The 17,966-nt window shown below is 38.5% G+C and overlaps 1 long non-coding RNA gene across 1 annotated transcript; it reads right to left on the reverse strand.

Moving 5' to 3' along the window:
• Positions 1–12,750: 12,750 nt before the first annotated feature.
• LOC129730738 (uncharacterized) lies at positions 12,751–14,662 on the reverse strand. The gene is made up of 5 exons (XR_008728916.1): positions 14,303–14,662; positions 14,173–14,244; positions 13,494–13,665; positions 13,250–13,434; positions 12,751–13,188 (listed from the first exon to the last, which is right to left on the reverse strand). It is a non-coding gene; the product is annotated as an uncharacterized LOC129730738 (long non-coding RNA).
• Positions 14,663–17,966: the final 3,304 nt, after the last annotated feature.

A 17,966-nucleotide genomic window follows, 5' to 3' on the forward strand; every position in this document is an offset into this window, starting at 1 on the left:
CAGAGATGGCTGAACCGATTTCCATAAAATCAGTGTCAAATGGAAGGTCTAGTCGCCCCATAAGACCCTATTGATTTGTTTTGCAATCAGACTATTACTTTTCCTGTTATGTACTTGAACTCACTCACTTTTCTCAGTGATGGCTGACCCGATTTCTACAAAATTAGTGTCAACTAATAAGTCTGGTTGCCTCGTAACACCCTATTGAATTTAACTGTAATCGGACTGTAACTTCGTCTGTAAAGTACCGAAATGTGAAAATCACGAAACTTCATTATCTCAGAAACTACACAACCGATTTGATCAACATTAATATCAGATGAGCGGGATGGATAAGGGTTAACTGATGAATTATGATTGAACACGTGATTTCAAAGTTTGGCTGCCCTATACGTTCCCATTTCATTTGATTATAATTGAGCTTTAGCCATCGTTATGTATTAAATTGTTAATAAAATAACGAAAGTCTATTACTTCAAAGATTACATGGCTAATTTTAACATAACTAGTGTCATACGAACAAGTCATCTCTCAAACTTACAAATAACAAACTTCATAATAATTTGATATGTGGCTCAAAAGTTATGGAAAGAAAAGAAATTCAAAGGCTATTTTAAACTATACCTGCTTTGATTGATATATGTGGCCTCAACATAATTTAAATGTGGTTTTGTACTATTTGAACGTTCCAAATTCATTGATTCCTTGCGATGTGTTTAAAGTCTGCAAATGCACGACGAATCGGCCATAGGATATGATCAAAGCCAAAAGATAAATCGTTTGAAATGAATGGTTTTATCGAAATGACAAAATATTCGGCTTTTGGCGCCCTAATTCTGAATATATATTCATCTTGGGTGGTATTCGGTCATTTTCAGCAGATTTTGTGGCATCAATCTGACACCGGAAACACCCATATTGGGAGGTATTTAGTTATTTTGGTTGTTTTCAGGAAAATAACAGTGGTCGTCTTTAAATTCAAAATGGTGTCAAGGGTCAATGTTTGGTTTCTATGCATCATCTCGATTACGGAAATATCCATGTTGAGTATTATTTGGTCATTTTCGAAACAGTCGAAAGTTGCCATTTAGCGATTCAAAATGGTGCCTGAGGTCAATTGTTAGCTCATTGCATAATTCTGGTTCCCGAGATACTCATATTGGATGGTATTTGTTTATTTTTGGCTGTTTTTCACAAACCGGAAGTCGCCATCTTGGATTTCAAAATGGTATTTAAAATAATTTCTGGCCTCTGAGCGTCATTCTGGTTGAAGAAACACCCATATTGGATGTAATTCAATCATTTTCCGCTGTTTCCCAGGAACCGGAAGTCGCCAACCTAGAATCCAAAATGGGGTCTGTGGTCGATTTCAGCAGCTGTGTATCATTTGTTACCATTACCCTTTGAAAACATCCACATGCCAAATTCGGCTTCATTTGCTTGGTTTGTTCTTGAGTTGTGCAGAAATGTATGTTTCATTTGTATTGGACCCCTCCTTTCCAGAAGAGGGAGGGGTCTCAAACTACCATAGGAACCTTTATCGGGACCAAAAACCCCTATATACAAATTTTCACGTCGATCGGTTCGGTAGTTTTCGAGCCTATATGGATCAAACAGACTGACAGACCGGACTACATTTTTATATGTATTATAACATCAATATTTTAGAACCTAAAGAGTGACATATATTTATTGGATTGAAGCGTTCATGTAAATCTATTTTTACAAATAAAAGTTTGAATGAGAAAGGCTGGGTCTGACCGAACGTGGAGTGCACGTAAGAATTTTCTGTCTCGGTACAAACAGCGAAACAAGTTACTTTTTCCGAATGTGAAATCGCCAAATGTCGACAAACTTACCCTTTTAGTGATCGAGCTCGCGGCCGTATAGTTTCATGCCGATATATTCGCTAAATATCATCGAAAGTGCGGTTTCCTGTTTCATTTAAAACCTCCAATCGACATTTTTGTGAGTCGAACAAAGAAGCTAGTTTTCGTGCAGTTTTCTGAAATAGTGTGTGCCATCGATCGACATGGCAACAAACAAAGGCAACCAAATGGATCTCCGGAGTAACTCACTAAAACCTAGTAAAAATTCTGAAGCTGACATGACTGTGGCAGAGCTTGCCAACCTTATGCGGTCTCAGCTGGCAAGCTATCAATCTTCGGTGAAAGACGACTTCAAAAAACTCGGGAATTCACTATCGTCACTTACGACACAGATGAGCAAGTTGCGCGACGATATTGCTTCGGATATCGAGAAGCTGAGAGAAGAGAATAACAGAACTTTCGACCACTTAACTACATCGATCGATACAGCAAGAAAGGAAACCACGTTCGCTTTGGAAAGAGCTGCTTTAAAAAATGATCTCGTGGTGAGCGGAGTTCCGTTTGTGGAAGGAGAGAATTTGGAGTCCTACTTTTACAGATGGTGCAAATCATTCGGCTATACTGAGCGTAATTATCCACTCGTCGACATCCGTAGACTCTCTAAAGGAACGTTAACGGCTGGAACCGTGTACATGATCCTAGTACAGTTCGCTATCACCGTTCAACGAAATGATTTCTATTCCCGGTATCTTCGATCACGATCTCTATCGCTCTCTGGGATCGGGTTTTCGGTAGATAAACGAATATTCATCAATGAAAGCTTGGGAGCCAATGTTAGACAACTACGAACTAAAGCGCTGCAACTGAAGAAGGATGGAAACCTGCGGGCAGTATTTACACGGAATAGTATCCTGTATGTGAAACGAATCGGCGAGGAGAAAGAGATCATTATATCCACGGAAAATGATTTTTAACGATCGAGAAACCCTTTCCTAAAGTTTACTGTTGTTATCCATCTTTCCTTGCCCTATACTCCATTATTTCCCTCCTAAAAGTCTGTTGCTGCCGTTGCTGTTGAATGCTGTTGCTGGTCTGCTGCTGCCGTTATGAATACTACTGTCTACATTTGCTTCGTGATTACTGCTGGTCCTGGCGGTGTATATTTTTTCTTGTTGCTGTTAGTGCCACATATGAAGATTTTATAATCATCTTGTTAATTGTAATGAAGAACGTAGAAATTTATGAAATGCTCCTTTGTTATCCTCCTTTAATAGCTAAGTCTTTTTACTTTTCAAATGGCTAACAGTTCCAACTTTCACACCTCGACAAACTGGTGTATTCCAGGTACTGTGATGAAATCCGCGTTAATGAAAAATAAGCTCTCTGTATGCTGTGTGAATTGCCAAAGTATTTGTGCTCATAAACTGTGTAAAATTGAGGAATTGCGTTTAATTGTTGAAATAAGTAAGGTTGATATCTTATGTGTCTGCGAAACATGGTTGAATGATTGTGTCGACAACTCTATTGTTTCCATTGATGGTTATGAAATTATTAGGCATGACAGAGTGGGCCGTTTAGGCGGTGGTGTTTTAATTTATATTAAAAATAGTTTAACTTACAACGTGATAACAAAGTCTAATAATCTAATTGGAGTGGCAAACACTGAATTCGTCTCAATCGAAGTATTCATACAAAATGAAAAAATTCTCTTGACTGCACTTTACAACCCACCGGAATTAGATTGCTCTGAGATACTAGAATGTTTGTTATCGTATGCAAATTCGTACAGTTACGTCTACTTCTTGGGAGATTTTAACACGAATCTCTTAGTTAATACGCCAAAATCTGTGAAATTATGTAACGTACTACCTACTTATTCAATGCAAAGTTTGGGTAGAGAACCAACGTTTTTCCACTCCAATGGTGGATCTCAGCTGGACCTAATATTGACCAACGATGTTTCTAAAGTGCTAAGATTCAATCAAGTAGAAGTTCCAGTGCTGTCCAACCATGATCTTGTCTTTGCGTCTCTCGATTTTGATTTGAATTCTTGCTCACGAAACATTCAATATAAAGATTATAATGCTATTCCATTTGACTTGTTGATAGATGCATTTTACTCTGCTGATTGGACACTGTTCTATCATTCAAATGACTTCAACCAGAAATTGGAATTTTTAAATACCTTGCTAATAGACTTACACAATTCGTTTGTTCCTACTCGTACCATTTACTCTAACAATAAAGCTAGTCCTTGGTTTAATTCTAACATAAGTAGGGAAATTGTTAATCGCGATCTGTTATATAAAAGATGGAAACACTCAAAAAACCCTAACGATCTCCAGAATTTCAGGCGAGCGCGAAATTACGTTAACGAAATAGTACGATCCGCCAAACAAGACTATTTTTCGGTCAGGGTGAATACAAACCTTCCTACCAGGGAGTTATGGAGAAATATTAAAAAATTAGGTATAACATCATCACAGACACATGTGGATAATAGATTTACTGCCGATGAGATTAATCAAACCTTTTGCAATAATTTCACAGACAATAATATATTAATTGATCGTTTTAATGAAACTGTCAATGTGGAACGCGAACCTTTCTATTTTGATAGAATTAGCCAAACGGATGTTGTTTATGCCATGAACTCAATCTAGTCAAACGCCATTGGGTTAGATATGTTGCCGATAAAATTTATAAAAACTATATGTCCAATTTTGATTGAACCAATCACGCATTTGTTTAATCACATAGTAACTACGAGCGTTTTCCGGATGCTTGGAAAAAATCTAAGGTTATACCCATAAAGAAAAAAGCTCAATTGAGTTCACTGGAAAACCTAAGACCCATCAGTATTCTTTGTGCGTTATCGAAGGTGTTTGAAAAAATCGTGAAATCTAATATTATGAGTCACATAAGTAGACATAACCTACTGTGTCCGCATCAATCTGGTTATCGAGCTAAACATAGCACAAAAACAGCAATGTTAAAAATTTTTGACGATATTGGAGTTATTCTTGATAACGGTAGACCAGTAGCTCTAATTCTGTTAGATTTTTCTAAAGCATTTGATACCGTCTCTCATGCCATACTGTGTCACAAGTTAAAAACAATGTTCACTTTTTCGGACCACGCTGTTAATTTAATCAAATCATACCTGTGTTCGCATTCTGGGCCGAACACGCATCAGCATCGGTTGTGTTTCGAATTCGCTCCGATAAAATTCAAAACGTGTGCACAAGTGCTGGCATTCTTTGACCGGGCCCGGTGTCTTTTGTTTAGATTGCTGCTTCGCATTCAAGGTCAAGTGCCTTTGTGTAACTTTGTCGCTTTGTAGCTGCCTGCTGTCTAACGATTTGGTGGTGAGTGCAGTGTACTCCTGTGGACGTTTATCCAACCCGAAGGAGAAAAGGAAAGGAAGGTACGTGCTTCTTGTCTGTCCCATCGGCTCGCTAGTATTAGCGCGATGGATGTAGATCCCCACCTCCCGCACCTCCATCCTCGAATCCCCCCGACCCTGTCCCTCCTGCCCCTCCTTCTACTGTTAATTCTTCAGCTCCCTCACGTGTCAGGTTGTATCCAGACGGATCGACGCTTCCAGTGGCAGTTTACCTCAGGCCTAAAGCAGGGCCGGAATCGAAATCATTGAGTATATTACAGATTTCGAAAGACCTGACGTCACACTATAAAGCTGTGACTGAAATTTCTAAAATCAGGCCGAACAAGCTCCGTGCCGTGGACAATGACCTTAAAGAGGCCAACGATATAGCTTGCTCCGAGCTCTTTACACGGGAATACCGTGTCTATGTACCCGCTAGAGATGTGGAGATCGACGGTGTCGTGACCGATTCGAGTCTTTCCGTGGAGTGTATATTAAAAAGTGCTAAAGGGTGCTTCAAGAACAGCACATGTCCCGATGTGAAGGTGCTCGACTGCAAGCAATTGCGGTCGGTATCGCTCGTCGGTGACAAAAAAGTTTACACTCCGTCAGACTCGTTTCGAGTTACGTTCGCCGGGTCTGCACTACCAAGCCACATCTCGATCCACCGGGTTCGTCTCCCTGTGAGGCTCTACGTACCCCGCGTCATGAACTGCCTGAATTGCAAGCAGTTAGGCCATACAGCCGCCTACTGCTGCAATAAGGCACGTTGTGGCAAGTGTGGGGAGTCTCATGCGGAAGATTCTTGCAGTGTCAACGCTGAAAAGTGTATTCACTGCGGGGAAAATCTGCATGAGCTCTCGACATGCCCGGTGTACATGCAGCGCAGGGATAAAATAAAACGGTCTCTCAAAGAGCGTCCAAAGCGTTCCTACGCTGACATGCTGAAGAAGACCGTTACCACTTCTCCCGTTACTTCGAACCCCTTTGATCTGCTGTCTTCGGATGAAACCGATTCTGACGATTCACCAGCGGGAACATCTTACGCCAATCCTGGGGAGTCTAGAAAGAGGAAAAATATTTCCTCTCCTAAACTTCCCCGAAAAGGTCCAAAGATTTCCCAAAGTGAAATGAATGCTGGAAACAAACCTAAAAGTGCAGCGGAAAAACCGAAGCAAACTCCTCCTGGGCTTGCAAATTTAAAGTCCCAGAAGGAGTTCCCAGCACTTCCTGGAACATCTAAAACCTCAGTTGTTCCTTTTGCACATCCAGTTGATAAATCAAATGCTGGACTGGTGAAATTTTCTGACATTGTGGACTGGATTTTTGAAACTTTCAATGTACCCGATCCAATTAAAATTTTTCTTACAGCATTCCTCCCAACAGTTAGATCATTTTTGAAACAGTTGACTGCTAAATGGCCCATCCTTGCAGCGATCGTATCCTTCGATGCCTAATTCATCTGCTTATGTGAAGGATTCTATCTCTGTCTTACAGTGGAATTGTAGAAGTATTTTACCAAAAATTGATTCGTTTAAAGTTTTGATAAATAAAAACAAATGCGATGCATTTTCCCTTTGTGAAACTTGGCTAACTTCGAATACTGATCTAAACTTCCATGATTTTAATATTATTCGCCTTGATCGAGACACCCCATATGGAGGAGTACTTCTAGGGATTTAGAAGTGCTATTCTTTCTATCGTATTAACCTCCCCTCGATTCCAGGCATCGAAGCTGTCGCATGTCAAATGACAATACAAGGTAAAGAGCTTTGTATTGCCTCAATATATATTCCTCCCAGAGCACAGATTGGGCAACGGCTGCTCTTTGATTTAATAGAACTTCTTCCCTCGCCACGTTTGATTTTGGGAGACTTTAACTCTCATGGTTTGGCTTGGGGTTCCCCTTCTAATGATAACCGCTCCTCTTTAATTTATAACCTTTGCGATGACTTCGACATGACTATTCTAAACAACGGTGAAATGACACGTATCCCGAAACCTCCAGCGTGCCCAAGCGCTTTGGATCTCTCTTTATGTTCGACGTCGCTACGGTTGGATTGCACATGGAAGGTAATCCTCGATCCTCACGGTAGCGACCATTTGCCTATTCTTATTTCAATTACCAACGGGTCAACTCGCATGCGGCCAATTGACATTCCGTATGACCTCACACGAAATGTTGATTGGAAGTTAAACGAGGAAATGGTTTCAGAAGCTGTCGAGTCGATTCAACATCATCCACCACTTGAAGAATACAACCTCCTCGCGGGCTTGATTCTCGACGCCGCGTTGCAAGCCCAAACGAAGAAATATCCCGGCGTAACGATCAAAGAACGGCCTCCCACTTTGTGGTGGGACCAAGAGTGCTCCCATGTCTACACGCAAGGATCCGACGCGTTTTTGGCCTATCAGAAGAAAGGTATACCTGGCGACTATATACGGTATTCGGAGCTTGATACCAAGCTTAAAAGCTTGGCTAAAGCAAAGAAACGCGGATATTGGCGTCGGTTCGTAAATGAGACGTCGAGGGAGACATCGATGAGCACTCTTTGGAACACAGCCCGACGAATGCGAAATCGTATAACGGTCAACGAAAGCGAAGAGTCTTCAAGTCGGTGGATATTTGATTTTGCCAGGAAAGTATGTCCGGACTCTGTTCTTGCGCAAAACGTTGTTCGCGATGCGTCCCCGGGCCACGACGCGATAGAATCACCTTTTACGATGGCAGAACTCTCAGTTGCCCTCCTGTCCTGTAACAATAAAGCGCCTGGGTTAGATAGAATCAAATTCAACTTGTTGAAGAATCTACCCGGCAATGCCAAGAGGCGCTTGTTGAACTTATTCAATAAGTTCCTGGAGCAAAACATTGTACCGCAGGATTGGAGACAAGTGAAGGTGATCGCCATCCAAAAACCAGGCAAACCAGCTTCTGATCACAACTCTTATAGGCCGATTGCAATGCTATCCTGTATCCGGAAGTTGATGGAAAAAATGATACTCCGTCGTTTAGACCATTGGGTCGAATCAAATGGTCTACTATCAGATACTCAGTTCGGCTTCCGCCGTGCCAAAGGAACGAATGATTGTCTTGCGTTGCTTTCAACAGATATTCAGCTGGCGTATGCTCGCAAAGAACAAATGGCGTCAGCATTCTTGGACATTAAGGGGGCTTTTGATTCCGTTTCTATTGACATTCTTTCGGGTAAACTTCACCGACAAGGATTTTCTCCAATTTTGAACAATTTTTTGCACAATTTGTTGTCCGAAAAGCATATGCATTTTACGCATGGCGATTTGGCAACTTTTCGCATTAGCTACATGCGTCTTCCCCAGGGCTCATGTTTAAGCCCCCTTCTTAACAATTTTTATGTAAATGACATCAACGAATGTCTGGCAAATTCATGCACGATAAGACAACTTGCGGACGACAGTGTAATCTCTGTTACAGGAGCCAAAGCTGCCGATTTGCAAAGACCATTGCAAGATACCTTGGACAATTTGTCTGCTTGGGCTTTACAGCTAGGTATCGAATTCTCTCCGGAGAAGACTGAGATAGTAGTTTTTTCTAGGAAGCATGAACCTGCTCAGCTTCAAACACAATTAATGGGCAAAACGATTTCTCAGGTTTTGGTACACAAATATCTTGGTATCTGGTTCGACTCTAAAGGCACCTGGGGTTGCCACGTGAGGTATCTGATGAAAAAATGTCAACAAAGAGTGAATTTTCTTCGTACCATAACCGGACAATGGTGGGGAGCCCATCCAGGAGACCTTATAAGACTTTACCAAACAACGATATTGTCTGTTATTGAGTACGGGTGTTTCTGCTTCCGCTCCGCAGCAAACACACATTTGATCAAACTGGAGCGAATACAATATCGTTGTTTGCGTATCGCCTTAGGTTGCATGCAATCGACCCATACGATGAGTTTGGAGGTCTTAGCTGGAGTTCTACCTTTGAAAACCCGCTTTTGGAGCCTGTCTTCTCGTATTCTTATCAAATGTGAGGTCTTGAACCATCCTGTGATTGAAAATTTTGAAAGGTTAATCGAACTTAATTCTCAAACCCGTTTTATGACATTGTATTTCAATCACATGTCCCAAAATATCAATCCTTCTTCGAATATTCCAAATCGTGTCAACTTATTGAATACTTCTAATTCTACTATGTTTTTCGATACATCCATGATAGACGAAACCCGTGGAATCCCGGATCATTTACGCGTGCAGCAGATCCCCAAAATTTTTTCTAATAAATATCGAAACATCAACTGCGACAATATGTTCTACACTGACGGATCACTTATCGATGGGTCCACTGGCTTCGGTATCTTCAATAACAATTTAACCGTCTCCCATAACCTCGATAATCCTGCTTCTGTTTACGTCGCAGAATTAGCTGCAATTCAGTACACCCTAGGGATTATCGAAAAAATGCCCACGGACCATTATTTCATCTTTACGGACAGTCTCAGTTCTATTGAGGCTCTCCGATCGATGAAAGATGTTAAGCACTCTCCGTAATTCCTGGGGAAAATACGGGAACATCTGAGTGCTTTATCCGAAAAATCTTCTCAGATTACCTTAGTGTGGGTCCCTTCTCACTGCTCGATACCGGGCAATGAGAAAGCGGACTCTTTGGCTAAGGTGGGCGCAACAAACGGTGAAATTTATGAAAGACCAATTGCTTTTAATGAATTTTTTGCATTTGTACGTCAGAATACGATCATCAGTTGGCAAAATTCTTGGACCAGAGGGGAACTGGGAAGGTGGTTACATTCCATTATACCCAAGGTATCGACGAATCCGTGGTTCAAGGGGTTGGACGTAGGTCGAGATTTCATTTGCGTGATGTCTCGGCTTATGTCCAATCACTATAGATTTGATGCGCATCTCCGTCGTATTGGGCTCGGGGAAAGTGGTATCTGTGCCTGTGGTGAAGGTTATCACGACATAGAGCACGTTGTTTGGTCATGCCCTGTCCACCGTGACGCCAGGTCTAAATTAGTAGCTTCCCTTGAGGCCGGAGGTAGACGGCCAGCTGTACCTGTTCGTGATGTCTTGGCGAGCCGTGACATACCCTACATGAACCTTATATACGTTTTCCTAAAATCCATCCATGCCCCAGTCTAGTCCCGTTCCCTTCCGTCTGCACCCAACAAAACGACAAGAACACGTTTGAACCTTAAGCACAGATTTTGGAATCAGCAACTGCACCCCACTCGAATTCGCCACGACCTGAGAACCCGAGGCCTTCAGTGATATTTTGGCTCAGCGGCACATACCATATGGCCTCTTGAACACTAGCGAACAACAACAACGAACCATAACCAGCAACTAGATCCCGCACAATACCTCCAGGACCCGAGAATACAAACCTCTGCCCCAGCTCATGACATCGGCCATTCGAAGAGCATCAGACTACCATTCAACAACAAAACACTGATTGGAAAATTCATGCTAGTTTTAAGTTAGACTTAATTCCAGCTCGTAGTCGGCAGCGAGGATAAAAAATTTGCTTTTAGTTTTTTAAGTCACCAGATATAATTGGCGCCGTTAAACATTAAATTGTATTTGTGCCGTGTCAAATAAATGATATATGAGGAAAAAAAATACCTGTGTTCTAGATCACAAGTTGTTCTGAATAACTATAGTTTTTCTTCACTTCTTTCAATCACATCTGGTGTCCCCCAGGGTTCAATACTGGGTCCCTTACTGTTCTCTCTATATATAAATGACCTGCCTTGTGCTGTTCGGCATTGCGAAATTAATCTTTTTGCTGATGATGTGCAACTATATTATAATTGCTCAGAAAAAAGTGCGGCTGAAATATCACTACTTATTAATCAAGATTTAGACAGAAATAATGAATGGGCCCATAAGAACAAACTAATGCTGAACGCCAAAAAAACAAATGCAGTTTTTCTTTCTAGTACCTACAACCTACACAACTCGCTACTACCACTTTTGAAATTGAACAATGAAGTTGTTCAATTTGTAGATAATGTAACCAGTCTGGGCATTCGTATTGATTCGAACTTCGAATGGGAAAAACATGTTATGTCGCAATGTGGGAAAATTTATGCCTGCTTGCGTACGTTAAAAAGAACTTCATAATTCTTGGCTATTAATACAAAATTAAAATTATTTAATAGATTAATCCTGCCTTATTTCATTGCTTGCGATTTTTTACTCGATTCCGTATCTGTGGCAACTTTCAATAAAATGAGGGTTGCCTTGAATTCATGTATTCGATACGTTTTTAATTTAAGTAGATACTCCAGTGTTAATTCTTGGCTATTAATACAAAATTAAAATTATTTAATAGATTAATCCTGCCTTATTTCATTGCTTGCGATTTTTCACTCGATTCCGTATCTGTGGCAACTTTCAACAAAATGAGGGTTGCCTTGAATTCATGTATTCGATACGTTTTTAATTTAAGTAGATACTCCAGTGTTTCACATTTGCAGTACAAATTGATAGGATGTCGTTTCGAAAATTTTAGCAAACTTCGTAGTTGTTTACTTTTGCACGCTATTTCGGGTACAAAACAACCAAATTATTTACACAGCAAACTGCAAACTGCTAGGAGCAATCGTTATAAAAGATTTATTCTGCCGCAATATCGCACCAACAAGTACGGAAATTCATTTTTTGTCAGAGGTGTGGTGCATTGGAATTCATTGCCTGTTTATCTCTCTAATGAAAAATCATTTTTAGCTTTTAAGGGGGGATTTAAAGAGCATTTCAGGTGAGATAATTGAGAAAAAGATTAAACGAAGAGTAAGAATATTTATAAGAAAATTACTGTAGTCCAACAACTTCAAGTATAATTAAAGACCGGCACTTTTCTACTAGAAACTACATAATGTAACATAAAAAGACATAGTCTTACGTTACAAAATTTGAAATAAATAAATAAATAAATAAATGAAATAAATAGGTGGATTAATTTAGGTTTTTGTAACCTTATCAAAACATGCATGCATGTTTAGCTCAAGATCGTTTAGGCCCACCTTCGAAATTTAAAACTGTTTTATTTTCAAACTTTTGTAAAATATAACTCGGTTACACTTCACCTCTGACTGATTGTTACAAAGTTTTACAGAGGCCTCACTAGCTTACATTGGTCCAGAAAATGCTGACCTACACTGAGAACAAGTCTGCGGACAGAAATACTTTACTACAGGGTTGATTTAAATACCTAACGCCAATTGATTTGTGCAGACTACAATTGATATTTGTTCTCAAGAGAAAAGTCGTTGATTTTACTATAAGACCCATATCAGAGTTCAGTAGTAATAAATACCATATTTCATAGTACTTTCAGCAATTATACAAGGTGTATTTCAACAATATTTAGCACTTGAATTTAGCGCATTTAGCAGTAACACCAACTGTGTGATATAGCATTTTTAAAAACAAAGAATGATATGGTTGAGCACATCGTGGTAAAATTAACGGTTTTTATTTGTTTTTTTTTTTCAATAATAAACGTTCGATTTCAATACATTTTATTTACATGTTCCATTTAGTGTTTATTAAAAGTATTTCTTCAATCGAAAGTAACCTTGTTACCTGTTTGGTTTTGCCTATCACATAGATACGAAAATAAAATATTTTTCTCTTTAAGTTCCTGACGCAAAAGCTCTACTACTTCTCGGAATTCAATCTCCGTTTTGCATGCGTAACACATATCAGTTTGCGCTCGTAGAAACGATGACAGCTTCCTTGATGACGTACGAACCGGCTTGACCCCATGGAAAATGGAACAGCAGATGAAATCTCGATGCATTGTTTTACCTTTAGCAACAGATGTTTCCTCTATATGGTTCAACAATTGTCGAGAATAATCGTCCTTCAATCCATTTTGATTTACATATAATAAGAATTGTTGAATAAATCTTTCCCGTGTGTCCTTCGAGGATTGTCCAATTTTCCATGTATAGAATCAAAATCCGCGTCGATCTAAACTCATAGAAAAATTAATATGGCTCATTAAATATGCTTTTTTCATGAAACAGTTTACCAAAAGGTATACAGTCCAGAGACAGTCTTGATCACTCGGCCAGTACATTTATTCTGCCAGAATCTGTATCTTTTAAGAAGGTTTGTATGTGTAGCAAAAACGAGTCGTTTCAAAGATTAAAGAATTTATCAGCCAGTTGTTGATAGTTTCGAAGCCAAAATTTGAAAGAACTCTGCTTTTCGATTCTGAAAGATACAATGTGTATAAGCATAAAGCCAGATAAATTTATCTGATACGACATTACCTTCGCCAGTTAATCCTAGCCTCTTCTCCTTAACAACTTTCCAATAATTGGTATCAGTTTGTTGAAATTGTCTTTCCAACAGACATTTCTTCCGATTGTGGTAGCGATCGCGTAAGAGTCCAGAGGGATGCGTTTTTCCAATCGTACAGTCTCGAAAAATAGAATAGAATTCCTGTAATAAAAAGTAACAATAAAAGCAGAACGATTATGTTAAGAATCTTTTTACGGCTAGTTCTAGAAGAAACAGTGGTACACTGCCAAAATTTGAGCATTCGTTAGCAAAGTAATAGTCCACCATTATGTGGGTCAGAAATTTCCTGTGCTGCGAGTCTAATCTGTCCTCAAAAATATTTTGGGTAACCGATGTTGACGGTCTTCGGGAATAGTGCGCTTCCAGGCCAATTTTGTAATTTTCACTTGATGGCATAATTCTGACCCACAGAAAAAATCTCTTGCAACTCAGCTTGATCGACATGTTTTAGGTTACACCATGTCCCAAATTAAAAAAATGTACACTGTCATGATAAATGTACCGGAATATATCGATCGTTTAAAGTGGGCAGAATTTACGTTGTTTTTGAAGATGGAAATGATGGCAGCTGTTCGCTTAACAGTTTTGTGCTCTAACCAGCACTACAAAGCAATCAGAGAAGTACATGAAGAGTAACCAGGAACTTACCGACTTCGATTGAAGGATCTATTCCCGATGCAGTCACTAAAAGATTTCGAAGCTCAGGAGTTTTATCATGCTCTGAAAATTGGAAATATGTTTAGATATTTTCATCCGAAATACATAACTTTAGATTTACTTTGAATCAGTAAAGGATCCGCAAAAAGATCATCAATTATTATTTTGAATTTATTTTCCCCTGTGCTTATTATTATAAATAAAAAAACAACGCAACTAAACACAAATCGCATCAGTTAACTTGCAAAACAAAAATGGCTGTCAGAAAAACTGTGGGCCAAATCATCATTGATATGCGCTTATTTTTACTATGAAGTCTGTCACACTGACAGAAATGTATTAGACCAAAATGCATAACATAATAGATTCCACTTCAGAAAGGTTTTTATTTTCAATGCAAAAAATTGGTAAGAACACTACGACAGAATCGTGGGGGACATAGCAATTTTAATTAAATCCACTGTATGCTTAACAAAATAGTGTTTTATAATGACAATTATTGATAATAGTAGTTATGAAAACAGTTTGATGTTTATTGTTACTACAACATTTGTTTCAGAGTACACACTTAGTTTCTTTTACCGAACTCAGCAAACTTTTTACTGAGTTTTCAACAGCTGAGCCATCAGTAATCTGTTCGGTAATTCATTTGCTTAACGAGCGTTCGGTATTTTTTCACTGTGGCTGAAACGTCAAATAAAGAAGATAGCTCAGCAAAAATTTACAAAGCGTCCATCAAAAGTTGCTGCATTAGTCGGCATTTACAAAGCTGATGATTCGTCACAAATTTACAAGTGTTCCGCAAAATGCAACGTAAGCTTTTTCCCGGTTATAATAATATAGATAAATATGAATGTAACTATTCCTATAGCTGCTATTGCAACCGATGACTAATTTTATACAGGTATTTCGGATTGTTCAGACCATTATACTAACGTTTCATGCACACTCTACTAAAACTAGATACGTTTTATATCATGACGAATATAAACTTTTTATTAAAGACTTTATGTAAATCAATCTACTGTGGTGGTAAATTTGAAAGCACGATACCGCTTTTAGAGTTTTTTGTCCAAATGGCTCGTAGAACACTTTAAATAACACAGCCACGAAACTTTTCTGAAAATCTCAAAATGGCAGACTTCCGATGTGCGATTCTGTTATGACAGATGTAAAAAAATTACCGAACAGTATAGTGAAATAAACTAAAGTTCAGTAAACCAATTAGAGATTACTCAGCAACATCTGGATAAGTGCTGATAGATCGTTAAATATTTACTGAACTATAAAAAAGTGCAAAAAATTTTCTAGTTTACTGAAGAGGTCAGCAATGTTTTTTGCTGAACTCGTCAAGTGAGTTTTATTGAACAGTATTTCGGCAAAAAAGTTAACCGACATCAGTAATTTTTCAGGAAATTACAGAATGACCAGTAAAATTTCAAGTTTACTGAACGCGACCGTAATAAAAATTACCGAACAATCAAGGCGGAAATAAGTGTGTAGCATCTATCGAATACCTAGCACCTGGTAGCGGTGCACAGTGTTTTATTTTGCCGTTTTGGTGCGATTATTTAAATAACGATTCAAATTTTGAATTCAGCCATAATGTATGTTCGGAGAAGTTTAAAGATATTCAAAAATACATCTTCAGATGAAGGAAGATGAGCGATGAGTAAAATAGAAAATTTATTTTTTTATCCTCGATAACTGAAGATAAAAAAAATATACATATACAGAGAAATGGAAACTGAAATATTCACCGCTTCCATTTTTTGTTTTTAGCCTCTGAGCTTCCTCAGAAAAATGCCCTATGGGGACCAAAAAGTGTTTCATTACTGCCTAACCATGATTGATCTACAGAAATTATTGGTAACTCTCAGCGAAGTACTAAGTGCTTGAATTATTGACAAAGGTTTACCTGTAGCTGTAGCTAATGATTCCGCCATTTTTCAATACCTTCAAATGTATCCGAGAATATTTCTTGACTTCTGTTTAGCTAACGATAACTGTAACCTATCAGCATAGAGAGCATGATTGAGTATTTTTTGCAGTATAAAGCGTGCAACAGCCTACTATTCTGCAATTACCATTTAGTTTGCCTAGATATTTTTAAAGACTACTGCACTGAATATTTTCGAAACTACATACTACTATAAATCAATCGAAAAGGCTGCTTACATACTCTTACATACCAAAGTGTGTACCTTTAATTGAAAGTGTGAAGATAGTTATTTCATCGTATGAAACTGCCACGTGCGTAAAATTGCGTAATTATGAGATGGTTGAGGTGAAAGTATCCCCAAAAATATCGAAATATGTTAAATAACTTTTTTATTTTAGGGGATAAAAAATAACAATGTTCAGCATAAACATGCATATTGGGATGACTGATAACTTTGTAGAAGGTTTGAAAATTCGGAAAAATCTGAGAAAAAAGTTATAATGAAAATTGTGATTTTCAGTATCGCGAACTGAAAAAGTGCTGATAAATTTTATAGACCGAATTTTCAATGAGAAAGAGGTGAACAATTCTCAGTCAATCGACCTACTTCCAAAAATTTCTTCACTGAAACAGAATGCGAATGAAATTTTGATTTATTTTCAAAATTTCAATCGCATGACAAGCCCTGCAAAAATAAAGGAAATTTATAAAAATTTACGTAGCGCATTCTTTTCTCTAATTCTGGCAACTGAAACCAGCTGGGATGAAAGTATAAAAAGTGAAGATTTTTTTTGTAGCGCCTATGATGTATTCAGAGATGATAGGAATTTTGTTGAGTCCCAAAAGAAGTCAGACGGCGGAGTACTTATAGCTGTTTCGTCTAACTATAGTTCAGAAACTATCAAAACAACAAAAGTTAAAGAATTTGAGCATGTGTGGGTTACACACATAGCAGGTGAAATACACGTGTTTGCCTCTGTGTATTTCCCTCCTGACCATGCTCACAAAACCTTTTATGAAACCTTTTTGACGTGGGACTACGTCTTTGTTTACTATACTGGGATGCATTCTGTAAAATTGGAAATGAAACTGGCAAATGTTGCGTCAGATTTCAAACGTTAATAACAGCATAACCACATGATGGATAACAATTACCAATATGTTGTTGGATAGATAAAATGTGTAACAGTTTTGTAATATGATAGTTATCACTCTAATTTCATTGTTAAGCGGTAAAATTGATAAAAAGTTTCAATGACAAACTTACTCGAATAATGAACCAATTACATGCGAACATTCCTAGCACAGACGACGTGAATAGACACCATCCGTTCCCTGTGATATTCTCTGTATCAATATCGAAATAAAAATTGACAGAGTCTTCCCGTTCCAACAGTTCAATTTATTTTTGCTTCTATGAGCTTAGACCAATATGATGTCTCGAAGGTAAAAGTTTACCGAAAAATTTGAAACAATCCTAATCCTTGAACAATTTATAAACTAGCTTTCAGAACCTAATAAAAACTGATGTCTTGAGAGAAAACATGCCGGTAAAAGCAACAGTACCAGTACGCAGGTCTCTCGTCGTCTATGATTGCAGCGGTATTCTTCTATTCGTACATTTCAGCGGTACACTTCTATTCGTACTGCAGTGCTACTATTCGTACTACAGCTATTCTATTCGTATTGCAGTGGTACACTTTTATTCGTACATTTTTATTCGTGTGCAATCGAGGAAAAACTGCAACGCAGCTGTTGATGGTGATTGAAAGTTTATCTCATAAATATGATTACCATAAATTACTCAAAAAGAATTGTAAGATTTTGCAACGGATATTTATTT

This window comes from Wyeomyia smithii, chromosome 3, assembly GCF_029784165.1.
Source record: "Wyeomyia smithii strain HCP4-BCI-WySm-NY-G18 chromosome 3, ASM2978416v1, whole genome shotgun sequence".
In the NCBI taxonomy this organism is placed as follows: Eukaryota; Metazoa; Arthropoda; class Insecta; order Diptera; family Culicidae; genus Wyeomyia; species Wyeomyia smithii.